This window comes from Solanum tuberosum, unplaced genomic scaffold, assembly GCF_000226075.1.
Source record: "Solanum tuberosum cultivar DM 1-3 516 R44 unplaced genomic scaffold, SolTub_3.0 scf00400, whole genome shotgun sequence".
Lineage (NCBI taxonomy): Eukaryota > Viridiplantae > Streptophyta > Magnoliopsida > Solanales > Solanaceae > Solanum > Solanum tuberosum.
The window spans coordinates 489,778-497,052 of record NW_006239330.1 but is presented as its reverse complement, the minus strand read 5'-3'; positions in this window follow the sequence as shown (position 1 = coordinate 497,052).

Below are 7,275 nucleotides of genomic sequence, written 5' to 3'. Positions count from 1 at the left end.
TTTATATTATTTTTAAATATTAGTAATGAACAATATTTAAAGCATATTTATTATCAATTAAATTTTAGTATTAGTAATGAAATGTGAAATATTCTGAATTTTATTATTTAATTATATTCTAAATGAAAATAATATTTTTTCTTCAAACACAACAACAAAGAAAGCCCAAAATAAGTACTCCCTTTGTCCCTAATTACTTGTCTACTTTTGAGTTGACATACCTATTAAGAAAATAATAATTGATTTAGTGAGTTTACCATCCCCTATTAATTATGAAGTGGATGGATTAAAAACTAGTTCTACTATTTTCAAAGTAATTAATTGAGGGTATAATGGGTAAAATTTTTTTGTCCTTTCTTGATTTGTCAAAATGGACAAGTAATTAGGGACAACTAAAAAAGGAAATGTAGACAAGTAATTAGAGACATAGGGAGTATTTCCCATGTCTCAATTTATGTTGCATTTTTCGTTTTTCGAGAGTTAAACAACTTAACTTTGATCGGCAATTTGCGCATGGAATCTTCAAATTTTTTGAAATTAAATTTATATATTTGTAAACTAAGTAAAAAGTATCATAAATCACAATAATTGACAATTCAAGATATTTAAAAGATATACAAAAAATTAACGATCAAAGATAAACTTATTTGAATCTTAAAATTTGAAAAATGTCACATAAATTGAGATGGATGAAATATAATATCACTAAACATTACATCTTATGGGATGTGGGTAAGGCTGACAATTGGACAGGACCGGTTTTACCAGAATCGATACCGAAACCGGGTCTTACCAGAACACCAGAAATTCCCAAAAGTTCCGCCCGGTCCATTCGTTACCGGATAGGAACCGATTTGGATCGGACCGGAACCGGTTCTTACCGGATCATTGTGTACCGGTAATTTTATTTTTTTATTAACTTTAATTATTATATAATATTATATTATTAATTAATAAAATTATATTATTAAAAAACTTCAATTTAAAACTTTAAACTTTAAAGTTACTTTAAAGTTTCAATTGAATTTAAGTTTAAAGTTTAAAATTGACTTTAAATTTTAAAGTTTATATTGAATTTAAAATTGACTTTAAAGTTTAAAGTTTAAAGTTTATATTGAATTTAAAGTTTAAACCTTAAAATTCAATTTTATATTAAAGTTTAAACTAATATTAAAATAGTTGAAAATTAAATTTGTAAAATTACTTGAATTAAATATAAGAGACTATTTTAAAAGAAAATCAAGGCGAATAACCGTATATTTATTCAAATAAGTAAATTGTACAATACAAATATTAGAAAGAGACAAAGAGTACATAATCTAGGTATTGAATATTAATTATTGTACTAACTACTAACAATTGAAACTTTTTTTAAAATCTTTTCGTAACTTTTGTATCATTTCAAAAGAAACATTTTTTGGAACTTGTATTTGTCGTTCTTCTTCCATTGCTTCCATGCCATCATCATTATTATCACCAAATATTCATCTATTTCGTCTTCTATTTGGCTATTTAATTATGGTAGACGGGTATTTCTTCTTTCGGCATTGACCCAATCTCGAAACAACAACGATATTTCCAAACTATCCTTTGCTAATGAATATCGATGCTTTCCAATCATAAATCTTGCCGCACTAAAGGCTTGCTCCGAAGTGACCGATGATGCTTGAATCGCCAGCACATCTCGAACAAACCTAGCAGGGGTCGTAAATTGATTTTCATGATTCTTCCACCATACTAATATTTGAGCTTGAAGTTGTCCTTCTTCATGCCTAATATTTTCCCGTGCCTGATTGAAATATAAATCAAAATCATTATTAGTAGATGATTCAAGCTCAAGATAATCATCCATCCAATCATCCGTATCATCACTTCTAGGCCTAAAAGATGGAGGTTCAACTATTGAAATATTTTTTTCCATAGCTTTATATGTATTATATAGCTCTGTAGCTTTTGTATATATGCTACTTTTACAATCTTCAACACTAGGAGTTTCATCATCTTTAATTTCTAAATTTTGCTATTAATTCTTTCAACGTCCTTTTAATTTGTAATTTGGGTTGAAAGTAGTAGCAGTCAAATAGATTTGACGAATAGGGAAAAAATATTTTTTGAATTTTTCAATCATAAAAGGAAGTGAATCATTAAATCGATCTTTTCCTCTATATTTTGTAAATTCAGATGAAATAGCACAAATATTTACCAAAACAGAAGAAATAGTTGGATAATATTGACCAGAAGCAATATTTGTTGCTTTATAAAAAACACTTAAAAATTCAATAAGTTCTTTTGTATTTTCCCAATCTTCATAGCCAATTCTTAAATTCGGGTCCGCATTATGAGCATTAAAAACTAATTGTACCGGCTCTTGATAAATATAAGCAACTTCAAGCATTTCAAATAAAGAATTCCATCTAGTGCATACTTCTTTTGGTACTTTTCTATATGCAAGTCCACATTCTTTACAACGATTTTTAAATTCTGTAATTCTAGCTTTTATTTTAGCTTTAAAAATCCAATTACAAGCAAGTCTAATTTTTTCACAAGAAATTCCAAATTGAGAAACACCATCCTTTACTATCAAATTATACACATGTGCGGCACACTTAATATGAAAAGAATCATTATCAATTGGACAAAGTCTACATTTTAAATAATCAATTGCTTTCAAATTATTAGAAGCATTATCTAAAGTGACACTCATTATTTTATCACATATTCCATAAAATTGTAAAACAAGGCCTATTTTTGTTGCTATATAAGCACCGGTTTTAGTTTCTTCAACATATTTATATCCTAATATTCATTTTTGTATATTCCATTCATGGTCAATCCAATGGACAGTAATTGTAAAATAATCATTACCATTAGGACTACGTCCCATATCAGAAGTAATAGATAATCTACCATCATAATAAACAAATAAACAACGAATATAATGAATAAATTCTTTTTGATATTTAAAAAGATCACTTTTAATTGTACTTCTTGAAATACCTTCATAATCTGGGTTATACAATTCCCGAATATACTGAATAAAACCAGGATGTGAAGGAAATGAAAAAGGCAAACCACAAACAGCAACCATTTTAGCTAATTCTCTACGATCTTTTTCTTTACTATATGTGCGGTGTGTGCTTCGGCTAGCCGGGTTAGTCATATTTAATACACTTTGAACCATATTAGAACCTCCAACTCCCATAGAATTTTCAGGTATGGGTATTCCATTTCCATTAGCCCTTTTTATGTCATCTAGGCGAGCAAATTCTTTATTACACTTTCTCAAATGCGTTCTTAGTCGTACCGTTCCCCCTTGTGTACCTGTAGTCATATGTTCATGGTCAATTTACATTTCGTGCAAGTAACAGTAGTTTTTTCCTCATTTTGTACCAAAAATTTCCATACTAAAGATCTTTTAACACGTACAACGGTTTTTGAAAAAGTAGGTAAAGAGGGGACTTCATCTTGTTCCGGTAATTTGGTAACTGGACTAGTAGAGGTCTCATCATCTTCCTCATTTATTTCTACTTCCTCATCTAATTCTTCCTCAAAATTAGTAAAACATCTATTTAAAGTCCCATGATCTACTTCATTTTCAGAATTAAATTCAATAGGTCCTCATGACATAAAAGAAGTTTCATCAACATGAGTATAATCATTAGTATTAACTCTAAATCTAGGTGGCAAATGCTTAGAACTAGAACTACTTCCTCCTCCCCTACTATTTTTTTCCTTCTGACATTGGTCTTTTACCACTATTTCTTTCCGAATTCATGTTCAAGTTTAAAATAATTAAATATTATGAAAAAACAAGCAAGATAATATAACAAAAAGATAAAATAACTTAATTAATATAATGTATAATGTGTTTGTAGGCTCTTATTAGATAGTACAATATTTTAAATTGTTAATTATTGTATAATTGATAGTGTATATTGCGTAATTTTCAAATTTTTAATAAAATATTTTAAATTATTAACTCTAATAATTTATAGTATCTTAAACGTAATCTTTGAATACATGATAAATTAAAAAGAAAACTAAAACGAATAAATTATAAATTGAATAATTGACATTTCCAAATATTAATTTAGCACAAAATGGAAGTGAAAGAAGAAGTTGTGAGGCAGAAATAAAGATAAGGGAATGAAATTGGTGAGGTGGGGTCCATATCTATTAAAAGGGATTGAAATAAATGCACGGCAAATTGAAAAGGTGTGAATTAGAGAGGAAAACGGGCCCACATGCATTGAAAATCAAGAACTTTTCGGCTGATGATGGGAATGTGCAATTATAAAGCAGTCTCGTACAATAGTGTTCAAGCATAATAATAAATCAAATGCCGATATTACCCTTGGCTAGGGAAGCAGGCATGTTGACGAACAAGTGCTTCCCTAGCCTCTTCTATATATGATGATGATGATGAGTAATGAGTAATATACATGTTATTTTAAGTACTTTATGCTAATTCTTATATGTGAATAAAAAAAAAGAATTCTTAGAAGGATTGAATTTTGATAAGAATTTAATTTTCATTAGTTTGAGGATTAAAGTCCCACATTTATATAAATTGGAGACTATTATACAAAGATGAAAATCGAAATAAACCAATAATACAAAGATCGAATCCAGTCAACAAATTGTGCCGAAAATTATGTTATCAGATTATTGCTATTAAGTTATTGGGCTAACGAGTTTTTAATGATTTTATAAAAAAAAAGTATTGAGTTATTGATTCGATTTTGGTATTTAATATTGGGTTATCGATTCAATTTCGGTATTTAGTATTGGGTAAACCAATAACCAATTAAAATGATATTAATTTACTACTTTACCCTTCATAAATATTAAATATTAATAATTTAACATAACTAAACACTATATTAGTAGTACTCTACACTACAGTCTTCACTCTTCACACTTGACACTTCACACAAAAAAATCATATTATGTTTTGGCTGTAACATGTAATTGTAGCCTTCGTACTATATCTGTTCTTATTGATGCAATTTTCTCATTATATTTCGTGTTTCACTATATCAAAACATTTACAACTAATTTGTTTGTTTCACTGTATCGCGTCAAATTATTAGAGAAGTGAGAAGTTATATATTTATTTTATGAGGATTTTTCTTATTGAGTAAATAAAAAATTGATAAAATTATTTTATTAATTTGTTATTGTTTTAACGATTTAAAAATTGAAAACCGAACTAATAATACATAAAACTTAACTGAATTGACCGATGCATAACCCATTCTTTTTTTATTTTTTTATTTTTGTGCTCTAATTTTAGTGGATGGAAATTATTTTTGCAAATAAATGTTTGTAAATTAAACAAATGGCCGAATCAGAAAAATTTGCAGCCTAAATTGGACCACTGTACATACATACATATTACTCTATATAATAATTGGGAAAAGGAGGAGCTTAAAGCCAAGTTCAATTATTTAGTTATAGGGGAACTTATTTTTAAAATTTATTACTCTATATAAGTGGGAAAAGGATGAGCTTAAGGTCAAGTTCATTATTTAATTATAGGAGAGCTTATTTTTAAAATTTATGAAAAAGGGAATAGAAGAGGAGCTTTGGACATGTTTTCGAATTTACAGAGAAATGAACATATTTTTTAAAATTACAAAAATGGAGTAGAAAAGGAGCTAAGGGTCAACTTTTAGAATTTACAGAGAGATGAACTTATTTTTTAAAATTACAAAAAAATTGTATTATAAATTATAATAATTAATTAGTTATAGATATAACTCAACAGGGGGTCTAAGGGTAGAATCTCCATAATTTAGAGGGTGTAAATATTTGGTTGTAAAAAATATAAGGTCTATCTTTAACTATAGGGTCCGTTTGGACATGAAGTTGAAATGTGAAAACCATCATTTGTGAAAATTATTAAAATTTTCTCAACTTTTATATAATCTTGCCAACTGACTAAATAATAATTCATAAACAATGTCTATATGTATTCTTAGACGTCGCATTAATAAATTACACATCTTTATTTTTCTTTTGTTAATAAATATTTACGATTACATATTATAATTACAAACTTTCAAAAATATTTAATCTTACGAAAATTTATTGGTCCACTCTCCACCCCACTCCATCTCACCCCGTGTACTCTCCAAAGTCCAATCTCTTTCTCTCACAACCCCACACACCCCCATAAAAAAAACTAAGTAATCAAATAATCAATTGACAAAATGAAACTTTTTCATTCGTATTAAATACACCCATAATAGAAAAATATCTCGTATAAGAATTAAGAGATTAGTATTTTTTTGTTGGAAGGACCATATCATATAGACCTATCCACCACGTGAGAGATATGGATATTTTTCATTAAAAGCAAAATATTTATGTCTTGAAACAATTACAAATGGATAAATCTAATTTTATGTGAGTAAAGAAGAAGCACCCAAATTTTCCTTCTTATCCTCTGCTCTAATTGCAGGACCAATAAAGCTGTGCAAACGGGACCATTAACGATTATGAATAAGTAAAACATGCCAATGAAGTACGATGGTTAGTTGAGTATATTTATATATTGAGAAGGGTATATCCATTCAATTTCGCATATTTTAAAAATATATTTTATTTTTTTGTGTTATGAATCGTTAAATTAGATTAATTGATAGGAGTCGCCAAGTAAACAGTAAAAATGTTTTTGTGCTAAAATATTAGTTACGATTTACGAACGTACTCACTTAAATCCACATAATTTAATGGTATACATATTTGTAAACAAATAATTAAAGCGGTGAGCAAGAGTAACATAGATGAGAAAATATCTACTCTTCTACCATGAACAATATGTTTGGATGGGAAGAAGAATAGGAGAAACAAACTATGAGCATTTCATTATTGTGAGAAGTTAGTTTACATTGCACTGTACATACATATATATAGCTAAGCTACAGTCTAACTAACTACTGTATCAACCTATCACAAATGTACAACTGTCACAGAATAACAGAATCACAGTAACAAAATTAGTTATATCTAATTACACTTATCAACTAACTATTCAGAACTGTTAGCCAACTAATCAGCATGGTTAAGTGACTCCTTTCTCAATACTCCTCCTCAAACTAGGTGTGGTGAAAACATTCAGAACACCAAGTTTGGATAGCAAAAAATCATGTTGTAATCTTCCCAGAGCTTTAGTCAATATATCTGCTTGCTGATCTTTAGTAGGAATGTACAATGTGCTGATCAGTCCTTGTTGAATTTTTTCTCTGATGAAGTGGCAATCGATCTCTA